Source organism: Schistocerca piceifrons, chromosome 5, assembly GCF_021461385.2.
Source record: "Schistocerca piceifrons isolate TAMUIC-IGC-003096 chromosome 5, iqSchPice1.1, whole genome shotgun sequence".
Classification (NCBI taxonomy): Eukaryota; Metazoa; Arthropoda; class Insecta; order Orthoptera; family Acrididae; genus Schistocerca; species Schistocerca piceifrons.
The window spans coordinates 53,202,462-53,217,219 of NC_060142.1; the positions used below are offsets into that span (position 1 = coordinate 53,202,462).

Sequence of the window (14,758 nt, forward strand, 5' to 3'; positions counted from 1 at the left end):
ATTACCCTCATTTTGCTTTTGTTGATGTTCGTCTTATATCCTCCTTTCAAGACACTATCCATTCCGTTCAACTGCTCTTCCAAGTCCCTTGCTGTCTCTGACAGAATTACAATGTCATCGGCGAACCTCAAAGTTTTTATTTCTTCTCCATGGATTTTAATACCTACTCTGAATTTTTGTTTTGTTTCCTTCACTGCTTGCTCAATATTCAGATTGAATAACATCGGGGAGAGACTACAACCCTGTCTCACTTCCTTCCCAACCACTACTTCCCTTTCACGCCCCTCAACTCTTATAACTGCCATCTGGTTTCTGTACAAATTGCAAATAGCCCTTCGCTCCCTGTATTTTACCACTGCCACCTTCAGAATTTGAAAGAGAGTATTCCAGTCAACATTGTCAAAAGCTTTCTCTAAGTCTACAAATGCTACAATCGTAGGTTTGTCCTTCCTTAATCTAGCTTCTAAGATAAGTCGTAGGGTTAGTATTGCCTCACGTGTTCCAACATTTCTATGGAATCCAAACTGATCTTCCCCGAGGTCGGCTTCTACTAGTTTTTCCATTCTTCTGTAAAGAATTTGTGTTAGTATTTTGCAGCTGTGACTTATTAAACTGATTGTTCGGTAATTTTCACATCTGTCAACACCTGCTTTCTTTGGGATTGGAATTATTATATTCTTCTTGAAGTCTGAGGGTATTTCGCCTGTTTCATACATCTTGTGTACCAGATGGTAGAGTTGTGTCAGGACTGGCTCTCCTAAGGCCGTCAGTAGTTCCAATGGAATGTTGTCTACTCCGGGGGCCTTGTTTCGACTCAGGTCTTTCAGTGCTCTGTCAAACTCTTCACGCAGTATCGTATCTGCCATTTCATCTTCATCTATATCCTCTTCCATTCCTATAATATTGTCCTCAAGTACATTGCCCTTGTATAGACCCTCTATATACTCCTTCCACCTCTCTGCTTTCCCTTCTTTGCTTAAAACTGGGTTTCCATCTGAGCTCTTGATGTTCATGCAAGTGGTTCTCTTATCTCCACCGAGCGAGGTGGCACAGTGGTTAGACACTGGACTCGCATTCGGGAGGACGACGGCTCAATCCCGCGTCCGGCCCCTCCTGATTTAGGTTTCCCGTGATTTCCCTAAATCGCTCCAGGCAAATGCCGGGATGGTTCCTTTCAAAGGGCACGGCCGACTTCCTTCCCTGTCCTTCCCTAATCTGATGAGACCGATGACCTCACTGTCTGGTCTCCTTCCCTGAAACAATTAACCAACCAATCTCATCTCCAAAGGTCTGTCTAATTTTCCTGTGGGCAGTATCTATCTTACCCCTAGTGAGATAAGCCTCTACATCCTTACATTTGTCCTCAAGCCATCCCTGCTTAGCCATTTTGCACTCATTTTTCAGACGTTTGTATTCCTTTTTGCCTGCTTCATTTACTGCATTTTTATATTTTCTCCTTTACAACCAGAGTGTGAACTATTGTTGGTCTTGTGCCACTGTTTGTAGTCTGGTCCCAATGCTCACCATGCACTTTGATTTTTTTCCCCCAAACCTCACTCTGTTATTCCATGAAACAGAAATTCTCTCAGCATATTCCAGATGTGATGGCTGGCAAGATCTTAATAAATTGAGTGCTGGATTCCAACTCTGTCCCTAAAATTTGGCACCACAGTACTGATCTCATTTATTTCATATTATGATTTTATTTGAGGCAGCTGATTTACTGTAATAACCAAGCAAATCAGCAGTCACTGAGCACTACCCCAAATATAATCATGAAATGTCTAAATATTGCACATAAAACAACAACTCGTCAGAACATTCAGAAGCATGCCATTAATCATTTACTCTTGCTGCTATCCATAATGTGATGGAAAGTCCTCCAAATATTTGAGCCATTGAGTCAATAGGCATATAAAAAAGAAGACTGAGAATTTTGCTAGACTTTGGACAAATTCACCTGCACTGTTTGACTCCATTGTATCATCAGTGCAGCTCAACAAGGGTGAGAGGTTGTGTCGGGTGGAGTGGTGAGGGGAGATAGAGGTGGGGAATGGGAGGGAGGTGTGAAGTGAGCCTGTCAGCTGGGAAGCAGAAACAGCAAGTCCATAGTATAGGAATGTGGCACCATTGGCTCGTTCTGGCCACAGGCAGGAGCAGCTTCCCACAGCACATAATGATGTGGAGAAGGAGATTGGGAGTGAGAGATAGAATAGAGGCAGAAGGAGACTGGAGAGAGAAGGGTTGAGTTCATGATATGTGAAATTTGGTTGTGTGGTAGGAGTTGAAATACTAACATACATTGATGCCTGAATGATTACAGGATTGAGGGATATGTTACAAGCACATTTCCCATCCTTCCTGTCAGTCACTTTCTGAATTTTCTGAACACCTAAAGCTTTCTCACATACTTTTCAGGACTAGTATTTCTGGAAGAATATGCAGGGTATCTCTCCCAGTCATCGGGCTCATTTTCTTTGGTGTTTCAGCAGATATTTGCAACTTCATTTTGGTGTCATTTAGCTGGAGTCATCTCAAACAAACAGTGCTCATCATGTCTTTCATGCAGTGCCCACAGTCATCACAAAGCATCCATTTGTTTCCCATTACAAACAAAATTATTTTTAAAGCAGAATTTTACTTGTCCATTCGATAGAGTGGTCCCAGATTTGTTTAGTGCAATATTTTTTCTATCACTATGTATTACCATGGACAGTAAAACATGAGAATAAACAGCAATGCAGTAGCAACTGAGTAACGCTGTATGCTTGATGATAGAAGTCAGCATGGACCAGAACAGTGATGTTGCTTCTGGAGTAATGGTTATTCTCATGAGTTTTGCTGTCCCTGTTAACACACATCGATAAAATAAATACTGCACTAGACTAATTTGGTACCGCTGTATCAAATGAGCACATAAAAGTCTACTTTATAAATCATTTTGTTTGTAACAAGGAACAAACCAGTGCTTTTTGTTGATACAAGGAATTGGATAAAAGATGTGATAAGCACTATTTGTTTGGGCTGACTCCAGTTACACAATGCAAAAACCAAATTGCAAATATCTGCTGAAACATGAGAAAAAATGAGCCTGATGACTCTTGGGTGAGACACCCTGTATATAATTGAGAATGCTTTGGGTTTTATGCAGATAACTCTCATTTTGCAGTGAAGTGTTCATTCTGTGCAACTTCCAGACAGAATAAACTGCATGTGAGATTGGTAGTCAGACCAGTCATGCCTTTACAGGCAGTTCTCTTATAATTATGTTACAGAATGTGTCACAACACATCTCCTTTCTTTCAGAAGTGCTAGTCGAGTTAGGTATGTAAGAGAACCACTTTGTATTTCAGAAAATAAAAACCATTAGCAAACTGGAACTATGAGTCAGGCCATGTGATGTGCATTGTGGCCCAGTTAGTTGGAGGACTGCCTGTGAAAGGAAAGGAAACTGGTTCAGACCCCAATCCATTACCCAGCTATAAATTTTATTTGCAGCGTTCTTTACAATATTTTATGTCATCAGTAATTCTCTAATATTTGAAGGTAAGGCATTAAATAAGTGGGATTTTATTGTTTCTTCTTCTTCTTCTTATTCTTCTTCTTCTTCTTCTTCTTCTTCTTCACAGAGGGACTTATTGAAACGTGTTGTCTTAATTATTGTTAAAGTCATTCTGCTCTGCTACACATTTGGTCACATAGATGATTTTGAATGCAGGTCCATGTTTTATACTGAATTCACACACATTTCATCAGCAATGGTTTGTTTAATGGTTCACATTTATTGACCTATCTACTGTTTAACTGTCTATTTACACAGTCACCAGTCTTTCACTGTACTGATATTAGATCTAATACTTTTTCCAGTTATTAATGCTCTCTGATTTTACTTAAACAATTGTCTCTGTACTGAAAACCCATTTTGCTCTAGATTTCAGATAGTTTTGGTCAAAACTACCAAAGAGGGTAAGATGGAGAAATAACATATTGTTTTTGCACAAGGTACATTGACAGTGGCACAATGTCATTGTAGGTACTGCTACACAGGAACATATACCTAACTGTTGTTCTCATATTACTTCAGGTTGTCCTGATAACTGGCTGGGTGGCACTGGGTGCTGTCTTTATATCCCCTCCCTCTGCTGTCAGTCATGTACTGCTAATGTCTGAGCATGGCTTCACTAGTAAGGTGGTGCTGACAGTGCATGGTTGAGATACGAACTGTACTTCCCAGTTCCTGTGCCACCAGCTCCAAGCTCAGAATGCTGCAGTTGTAGATGGTGTATGTGTACCTAGTCTGGTCTCATCTCTTCAGGTGCCGTGACGTGAGCAGATCTTCCAAGGGATTACCATTGTGCTTTGAGCATGATGATGATGATGATGATGATGATGATGATGATGATGATTAGTTTATGGGGTGCTCAACTGTGCAGTTATCAGCGCCCGTGCAAAGTAACAATTTTTACACAGTCCATTTTTTTTCACAATCCAATCTAGTCACTGTCACAAGTGATGATGATGATGATGATGATGACAACACAAATACCCAGCCCCCGGCCTGGAATCGAACTCGGGACCCTGTGATCCAGGGACAGCATTCTCTGAGCATGGGTCAAAAGTCTTACTTAGCGTTGTTTTTTTTTTACATAAGTTCTACATATATTCATATCTCTTCAGATTAATTAAGATGCAATCTCAGAATGTGCTAGACTGTTGTGACAACTTTGTGCTGTTATAATTTGTGGTATGTCTTTAGAGATGCAATGTTCTGCAGCAGCTAATGTCATAGGGTGTTCTTTATCCCTATGATGTTTAGGTTCCACATGTAGTTCTTGTATCGTCTGGATGCTCTGACATATGTACTTTTTCTCTTGCTGGCATGAGGTGCACTAGGCTCCTTATCTTTGGAGTCCTAGGTCATCCTTAACTGACCCAAACAAGGTTTTCATCATGAGCAGTGGCAAAGTATGCACCCTACATTATATTTCTGGAGTGTTTGTTCAATTTTTGTTGATCTGATCCTAACAAATGGCTCAATTGCAAACTAAAGACTTGGTTTCTTTGGCCTTGTGGCACGCTGAATCTGATACATGCTGTACCTGTTGTTATGGAAAATGGTCTGTAGGTGCAGCAGCTCTGCTGTTAAACTGTCATGGTCAGAGATTTAGTGAGTTCTGTGTACTAGTGTCGGTAGGAGGTCTTCTCATTATGAGAAGGCATGACAGTTAAAGGCATGCAAGTATAAATCTATACACTTTAGTGTACCGTAAACATTATGTTCTAATGTACCGTCCAGCATTCACTTAATGAGCATAACCAGAAATGGAAGTTGGTTATTTTCTTCTATATCTATTATGGATTTGATGGTTTGGTACAGTGACTTCAGATGTTGATAAATGTTTGTAGATGATATTTGTCACATACATATCAGAAGAAATGAAGGGCTTGCAAACTACTTCTTTAAATGCCTCCATAAACACACTGGCCACCACTGATGTTATCAGGGACTTGACCACCACTTCATTGGTTTGTTCATAGTAATTTCCGTGAAACAGGGTGTAGGTCAACACGAGCAGGAATTGAAAGAGCTTCATTAGCGACATTCCAAACATCTCTCCTATGAGGTTTAAGGGGGTCTCTTTTTGAGTTACCCTCATGAAGAGTGAAATCACATTGAAGCTCAATGCGATATCTTCTTTGCATAGTTAGAAACTCTAAAACTGCTGGATGAAATGCACCCAATTCCGCATGTGATGCTGGCATTTCCCCGTGAAGGGGCTGAGTTGCATTATCAATGTTGCGTACAACAGGATGGAATGGTATACCTTCTTTATGGGCTTCAGGTATTCCATGAAGTCTGTAAGATGACAACTGCTCATGAATGACGTCTTTTCACTGTATTATCTTAGAAAGTGGTCTGGAGATCTTCAATACTCTTCTTCTTCACTCAGTTTGTTGGATCATCTTCTGTTCTCCAGTGGGTGTTATCCTCTAGTAGGTTGTGCATTTCTCCTCATACATTTGGAGCACTTGAACAGGCATGGGCAACTATTGGTGACCTAAGGGCCTGATTCGTATACCTCCTTACACTTATGGGCCGCCTCGTCACATGATGCAACAGCAGCATTTGTAGCACATAAAGTCTGTGTAATAAACTATTGTGTCTGTGACATTCATGTTTATGGGGTAATATACCAATATTAACATGCCATGTCAACAAATTATGCCTCAAACATGCGTTCATTTTATATTCACCCCATCCTGAGATATTTACATTTATTCTTCAAACATTGTTCCTTTATGTACAACATTTTATAATAGCCTTCTTAAAAAGTCTCATTGCAGGATATGACAGCCGAACTCCCTCCCCCCCCCCCTCCCCCCCTCCTGAATGGGGCCTCCCAGCCAACTATGCCACACGATAATTTCCATTTTTACAGAATTCTGTAATGTTGTCAGTAAAGGAACAATGCCCGCCCGGTTGGCCTTGTGGTCTTACGCACGGCTTTCTGGGCGGGTAGGAGCGACTAGTCCCTGGCACGAATCCGCCCGGTGGATTTGTGTTGAGGTCTGGTGAACCAGCCAGTCTGTGGATGGTTTTTAGGTGGTTTTCCATCTGCCTCAGCGAATGCGGGCTGGTTTCCCTTATTCTGCCTCAGCTACACTATGTCGGTGATTGCTGCGCAAACAAGTTCTCCACATACGCGTACGTCACCATTACTCTACCACACAAACATTGGGGTTACACTTGTCTGGTGTGAGACGTTCCCTGGGGGGTCCTTTGGGGGCCGAACCGCACAATAACCCTGGGTTCGGTGTGGGGCGGTGGAGGGGTGATGTGGACTGCAGTAGTTGTCGTGGGGTTGTGGACCACTGCGCCTGTGGCAGGGACGGAGCCTCTCCATCATTTCTAGGTCCCCGGTTAACATACAATACAAAAGAACAATGCTCATGGCACGTAAATGAATGTAAACATCTGAAGATGGGATGAGCATCTTCAAATGGTAACATGGAAAAAACATGGCTATAAAACAACAGGTTGCAGCTAATTTATTGTAAATACCTTCAGTTTCAACAGTTTCAGTCTATTACATACACAATGGACAGCAATTATTTACTAACATCAACACAAGAAAGAACAGAAAAACAAAATATGGTAGTGGGATGAGCAGTCCAAGTCGACAAGCAATTAGGAGTAAGTGATTTTTGGCCACAGGCCGGTCATTCGAGTGTTTGAAATTTAGTGTGTTAATATTCACAAACAATGTTAGTAAGTATTGTACATGTCACGATGGTAGCAAGTGGGCATCCAGGGTGTTTTTTCTGCACTTAAAATAAGAAATGCCAGGATTCAGGGAAAAACAGGTTTTATTCCCAAGAACTACCACTAAGGGCTACAGTATTCATGAAAATTGGCTACAGCTGTGGAGTGAACTGCACATGGTACAGAAAAAGCATTTTGCCCTCAGTAGGAAGGACTGGTGGACATGTCTAGAGGGTAAGGAAGCTGATAGAGAAGAAAGCAACTTGCTGTTGTGGCCGTTACCTCACTGACACTCTTGTGTACCTCACGTGATGGCACCCACTCCTCCCATTGGTGGGTTTGTGGCAGAAAGTTGGTGTCTCTCACTCAGAAATACCGTGGTGGCATCCATTGCTCAGCATAATAGCCAGCCACAAGTACTGTGTAGTAGTTTACGTAACTGCTCACGCCACTGCCTGAGGCTAAGTTAAAATGGTATACGTGGAATACAATAAAATTTTTTACTATTTTTAGCCACTACCATTTACATTTCCTTCCCCTTCCCATGAAAGCTGTTTATGGATCTGTGATTATTACAATGGTTGACTATAACTACTCCTAAAGACCAATTCAAAACACAAAAAGTTTTTCTTTTGATGTACATGGAAGGCGAAGGACATTTAGTGTTTTTTTATTTAAAAAGTTGGTCTTAAAACTAAAGGAGAGTTGATTTCTCATTTTAAAAAATTGATTATGAAATATGCAGTGTGGGCAGGGGATACAAAGTTCTTTTTTTTACTTTAGAATATCATTATCCATTGGCGCCACTTGAGTCATTCATAATTGGAAGTCTCTGTTAATATAATGTCTTTGTCTACACACTGTGTGAAGCTGTCAGAGTTGGTGCAGCAGTCAGTAGTTGACCGCATGCATAGAGACAAGGCGGTGGTGGGCACAGTGGCGGTGACTAGCTCGGGTGCAGTTGAACCGAAGTGCATTGTTGCCTGGGTGTCATAATACAGACCCGGAGTCAAAATGGTTAGAGGGCTGGCCAGCCAAATGAGAGCATGTTGAGTACCAGTGACTGCAACACTCGCCAGCAGACCGAGTGAGGTGGCACAATGCTTAGCACATTGGTCTCACATTCAGGAGAACAACGGTTCAATCCCATGTCCGGCCATCCTGATTTAGGTTTTCCATGATTTCCCTAAATGGCTTCAGGCAAATGCTGGGATGGTTCCTTTGAAAGGGCACGGCCGACTGCCTTCCCTAATCCGATGAGACCGGTGACCTCTCTGTTTGGTCTCCTCCACCAAATCAACCCAACCCGCACCCAACTCGGAGGCAGAAATCGCATCAGTGGATGCTCAAGTGACTGACAATAAACAGGGTGTAAACTAACAATAAATGATAGATTCGAATGTAGAATGAGCTTGTAAGAGGCTTAATTGGCATTTGAAGAAACCAGGTATCAAACATTTTCATATCAAATAATTAGTTTGTTGTTACTCCTGGCATCTAAGGATTACTTTCCCATAAAGTTGTTTTTAACAAATTTGCATAAAACTCAAGTACACAGTTATACAAATTATAATGCTCAATAGTTTTATTATCATTTCATATGCAAAGCATCTAATTTACTTCAATTATGTTTTGTGAAATAAGGATATGGCTGGAAATATTGCAGATTGATAAGCTGGTTATGCATAGTCACTTACTCCTCATACTAGGCTCGCAGCCACAAAATAAATGGCAGTTCTCGCCCTCATTTGAGTGCAGTGTTACTGAACACCACAATCAATAATTGATATTACTTATATATGTCCTGAGTAGAACTTTGTGATATTTGTATCTTAATGTGCAATTTCTGCTTAGTTTGAAATCTCTATTAGGGGTGCATTTACTCGGGCAGTATTTCACTATACTGGTGCATTACATTGTCTCTCTCTTTCATGTAGCAAGGAGTTCCATGAAAATGCATATCATAGTGGGCCCTTGCTAAAATATGGATTTCCATTAATCACTCCTGCTACAGTGACAGATAGGATGGCCAAATCTGCCAGAAAGTGTTAATTGAAATTTCTAATGGGGGCTGGTAGACTTGTGTTTACACAAAATTACATCCATTATGGTTCTGCTTCGTCAGTCACACAACAGAGTCAGCTTGCATTAGAAACTAGAAATATTTTCCTTTATCTGCGGAAATCTATTAGCATTAGCTTGCATGCTATGATTGATACCATAGATTGTGCAGGATGGTTTCAGGTGAGCTCTGAACAGTCTAACATTGTACTTAGTTTAACTTGCAGAGGGTTGAATTATCCCTACAACTAATTGCTGTTGAATTGTGTCCTCAACAACAGAGTTTATTTGACAGGGCAAATGATACAGCTTCTGTGCTATTGGTCTAGCGTCTTCCATGGGAGTTTTGTGCTGTATGAGGTCAGTTGCTGGCAAGTATTGTCTTTCCTCGAATAACCACACATATTCCTCTAAAACTGGATACAAAAGATTTTGCTCTGATTCAGACAAATGTTCCAACTTCTCTTTCAGATAATTTCTTATCGAAGATGCTAGTGCGCAAACCTTCCTCTCAGGAACTGCTTACATCTTTTCTCGTGACACTGTATCTGGTTCTTCGAAACTTCTGTTTCCATAACTTCTTCTCCACTGGCTAGTATTGTGCCACATGGGATTTCTACATCTCATTGACTAAAATTATCAACACACACACGTATTTGAAACCTGTTCCCTTTTACTTCAGGTCTACTTAGACCTCTCTTAACTTGAATTTGCAGTCCGTCGAGGAAGTCGTTCTGCATGAATGGGTCAAACAGAAAGTCTGATCTTGGTGGTACGCGATCTTTGACTTCAATCCAGAGAACTTTTCCCGTTTCACTGCTAATTGTTACAGGTCTGATAGTTTTCATGCCCATTTATGTGGTTAAGTTGGAGCTTGTGAGATAGGCCTCCCTTCACAGGTTCCTTGTGAATGAGATGCACGCTCACTTTCCAGACAATGATGTGTATCACCAAACCGAACAGTGTGCTACTATCACAGCCTGATAGCATGTTAGGAAATCGTTCCCCAGGATGATATCAAAATCCCGTCCACTTTTCTTCACATCTTCCATATTAAAGACATACTTTTTCCACTCAGTGTGCAGGTCTGTTGTACAAATGCCTGGAGGATTGATCATCTCGTCTCCAAGTCCACTTAAATTGTAGAATGGCTGTTTTAGCACACTTGTCACTATTAGAAACAAAAAGGACACTGATTTGAGCTGTAGTACCCACAAGAATTTTTACAGTCTTCCCCCTGAGTTTCTCTTCTAAAACTAAATTTGCCACCTGAGTGTGCTCTCCCCTTTTTATGGAGTTCATATATTTCATTGAGGTTGAGAGTGGATGGCAGAATCTGCCTCATGCTCATTTCTCCATGCAGAGGTAGCCTTGTTTGATTGATTGATACATTTTTTCCCTGCAGGCACTTTCCTCTTGGAGGAACTTGGCCACTTATTTTGCAGACAATGATCCTGTCCATGTCCGACAGAAAGCCCAGCGGCAATTGGGTGTACGGTTGGGCTTTCCACATCCCTGGCAGTTCATGTCATTAATAATCACATGTCATTCTTCACTCGCGCACGCGAGGGTGGATAAAAGTCTTCCCACTTCCTTGCATAATAGAGCAAGTGTGACTGCTTCATGCAAGGAGGTGGGGGAGGCTACCTTCACCTCGCTCCCTATACGTAGATTGATTCTGTGTATGAACACATCAATTGCTCTCACTTCAGCTTCTTCAATTAACACTTCATTATGTGTATTATCCCTTCGGAGGGTGTATGTGCAACAAGATACTGCCCTAATTCTTTCCGCAAATGCTTCAAAGTCCTTCCCGCTTTTCTGTGTAAGGGTGGACAACTGATCCCGGTAATAGCTAACCCCACGCTTGTTGTAGTAGTGCTCTGCTAAGCCCTTTGCCAAGAATTCAAAAGTGAGTGCTTCCTGCAACACGTCAACTGATTCAACGTAAGTTCGTGCATTGCCCAAAAGCTGCAGCTTGGTGGCATTTAACAAAAAATGGTCTGGCCGTGCGCATGTATGTCCCGTGTCCCTGACGTTTTGCAAAATGTTATTACATTTTCACCTGGCTTTCCAGCAAAGAAGGTACAAAAATTACAACTGGATGTGTACTGGCTATGTCTGGTACTAATTTTTATGTTTCAGCTATAGGGGCTCTCAAATTGCTCACAGTTGCCGCATTTTTGGCAGCTCCGGTTTCAGATTCCTGAGTTCACATTCCCAAGTTATCACTTTAAGCCGTTCCTGTAGCTCTACTTTTTCAAGTGACAGGGTGCTTATCTGCTGTTGCAGTAAAGTAATGCAAACAGGCTTATTTGGGGATGCAGTTGCAACATCGTGAGCCAATTCTGTCTTCTCTGCCAGTTGACGAGGACGTAAATCGGGCACGTTTACAAAACTGGGGCTGAGACTGAACAGATACAAACAAAAAAAAGGTCTTGCTCTATTCTAGGTGACGGAAAGATCCCTCAGTAGAAGTTCGAGGGAGCTGTTAACTAGCGGAATGCATTGCAGTGACACTTACATCACACGGAGGTGATCGATGCACAAAGGTGGTGGCGACGTCTGCATTGGGGGGAGGGGGGGATTAAGATGGAGGCAGAGAAAGGGGCAGCATTGGGTGCTGTGGTAAGAGGCAGCTGCTCCATTACAGCACACAGTGGTGGTGCTTGATGCAGCGCTGTCCACTGCGACTCCTGTACTGCCAGTGGGTCGCCCAGGTGTGGGACGCAATGTAGCAACGCATGGCCATATAGTGCACTCGCATGCTTGATTGGACCGGCATGGTCTAACACATTGTCGTGCGTGTGCTGATACGCATCTGCCACAAACGGTGCGAATGATTGAGGGCCCACGGCAGCAAATCGCTAGGCTTTGCTGTGCTTGCCAGCACATAGGATTGGCAAGAAAATATCAATTCAGATCGAACGGTGAGAAAGATCCCATTCTCGGATAGCAGTTTATATGTGTAAGGATGGTATCAGGTGGGTATCCAGAGTGTTTTTCCTCCAAGTAAAATGAGAAATGCCAGGGTTCAGGGAGGAAATGGACTTTATTTCCTAGAACTACCACCAAGGGATACAGTGTTCATCACGCTCCCGGACAACTAGGAAAAACCCGGGACATTTTCATCAAGGAGAAAACAGGGAAAAACCTGGGAATTTTTTTAGAATTCTGGAAATTTTTCATTGTTTTAGTCTTCATTTAAATTTTTGTAGTTTTAACTGGTAACAATTGATAAGCAGTAAAATGTGGCAAAGGTTTTAGGATGAAGACTATGGAATACTTCATAACAATAAACAGCTGCAAATGAGTGTAACAATAAAATTGTTAACATTAAGTTTGTTTGAGCAATTGCCCACGGGCTCACACAGATGCACAGTTGAGTTGCGTATAGGCGGTACCTTCTCCCAGTTCCGGCTACTTGAAGTGTGGCTGTTGGTGTATCAGCAGTAGCAACAAGCAGCCAGATGCTACCTGGAAAAAATTTTCTGGTGTGCCCAAGCTGCCAGATTTGCAGATGCATTTAGCAGTCTGGGTTGTTGTGGGGAGAGGGGGGGGGGGGGGTAGACTCCACATAAGCTGTGTTTACATTTGGTAATCTTGCTGTTTCCTCCTTTCCTTCTCACATCAATTGAAAACAATATGGATTTGTGTTGTTAAGAGCTGTCAAGTGATCAAGTGAATTTAACTAAATTCACATAATTATGGAAGGCTATCATATGTTATTAGTTGCAGTTTTCTGATTTTGTTGTATTTCCACATTGGCAGTCAGTCGCCTTTGCAGAACAATTGAGGTATTTTTGTTGGTTTGCTAAATAAATGTGGCTTTTATTGATCTTTTCTTTAGAGGAAGTCAATTTATTAGAAACATTTCATTCCACACTGTTGGCTAGTTTCAACTGTTCACTAAATTTCAAGTGCATATTTCATCTTTTGGCACATATGGTATTGTGTCATAATAAAGAACCAAACATGAGGCAATATAGTACTAATACTGCAAGAAAATTTGCGTCCTGAAAACTACACTGAAAAGCTTAATATCATGTTGGAGCCTACTTCATTGTGAATCTGGAACGTATGAATGTGCATTTTAAGCCGAATTATGCATTTTAGTATGGTTTGCAAAATTCTGATGCTCTTGGAATATCCTATTTCTTTTATGACGTCACGTAAGATCTTCTAATACTGTAGATGTACAAACATATGGGCTTCTTACTTCATCGTAGCTGCCCACCCCCAGTAACACCTGTTTTCTGATACCCTCCAGTAACTGCTGAAACAAAGCTATTTTTAACAGGTCACATGAAAATATTGTGAATGGTGCTTTGAAGAGCTGTAGTTTCAAACTTAATTTCCTGTTACATGAGATGAATTATGTTACGTGTGCAAATGTGCAGTGAATTTCGTAAATCACAGAACGTTTGTCTCTCATTTAAAACTTAACACATTGAGGATTAGCCACTTAGAAGAACTTCGAGCCCAGAAGACCAGACATTAATGTCATTATTTAAGGTTTTACTGGCACATTTAAAGTCATTTAAAGTGTAACACGTGCAAAAAAGACCAGTATTATATGTGAAAGCTTAACTTTTCTTGTTGCTACACTATGTACATTAATTTAAACCATTAACTTTTCCTAATGTGTGTCCACACAACTTAACAATGATGTTGCTATTGGCTGGCTACGTCATGTGTCCTATGCTCTGAGTATCTGCTGTCATTGGCTGGTGAGATCACTTGACATGAACTATGACTGGCTTGCAAAGGCTCATTTCAATCTTGATTTCAATGCTTCAGAAACTAATGTGCTGTTTGGAATGTATAGTTTCATAATAAAAATACAAAAATATACAGCGTACCGTAATATAAAAATATGCGGCGTAAATGTTGCTTCACATCACAGATCTATCCAAAGCCTTTTTTGCCGAGTTTTTTCGTTCTCTGAAGTTCCACGCTGGTGTATAAAATCAAAGGATTGGTATTTTTACAGCTCCAAGGGAAAGTATACTGTCACCTATCTTGGAAAAAGTGTATTTTTCACTTCGGAAGAAGTTTATTTTCATGTGGAAAAAAGTGTTTTTTTAACCAGGAAATCTGGAAAAAATCCGGGATTTTTTTTCCTTATCTGCATATACACCCTGGCTATGGAGTGAACCGCACATGGTACAGAAAGAGCATTTCGCCCTCAATAGAAAGGACTGGCGGACACGTCCAGAGCTACTTCATTGACCACCGAGCGAAGTGGCGCAGTGGTTAGCACACTGGACTCGCATCTCCGGCCATCCTGATTTAGGTTTTCCGTGATTTCCCTAACTCGCTTCAGGCAAATGCCAGGATGGTTCCTTTGAAAGGGCACGGCCAATTTCCTTCCCCATCCTTCCCTCACGCGGGCTTGCACCCCGTCTCTAATGACCTCGTTGTCGCCGGGAC

General features: G+C 41.5%; 1 protein-coding gene across 2 annotated transcripts in view; it reads left to right on the forward strand.

The window, feature by feature from the left end:
- LOC124798480 (CCR4-NOT transcription complex subunit 10-B) overlaps positions 1 to 14,758 on the forward strand; it is a 161,524-nt gene that overhangs the window by 113,742 nt on the left and 33,024 nt on the right. The gene's annotated exons all lie outside the window — the stretch shown is intronic.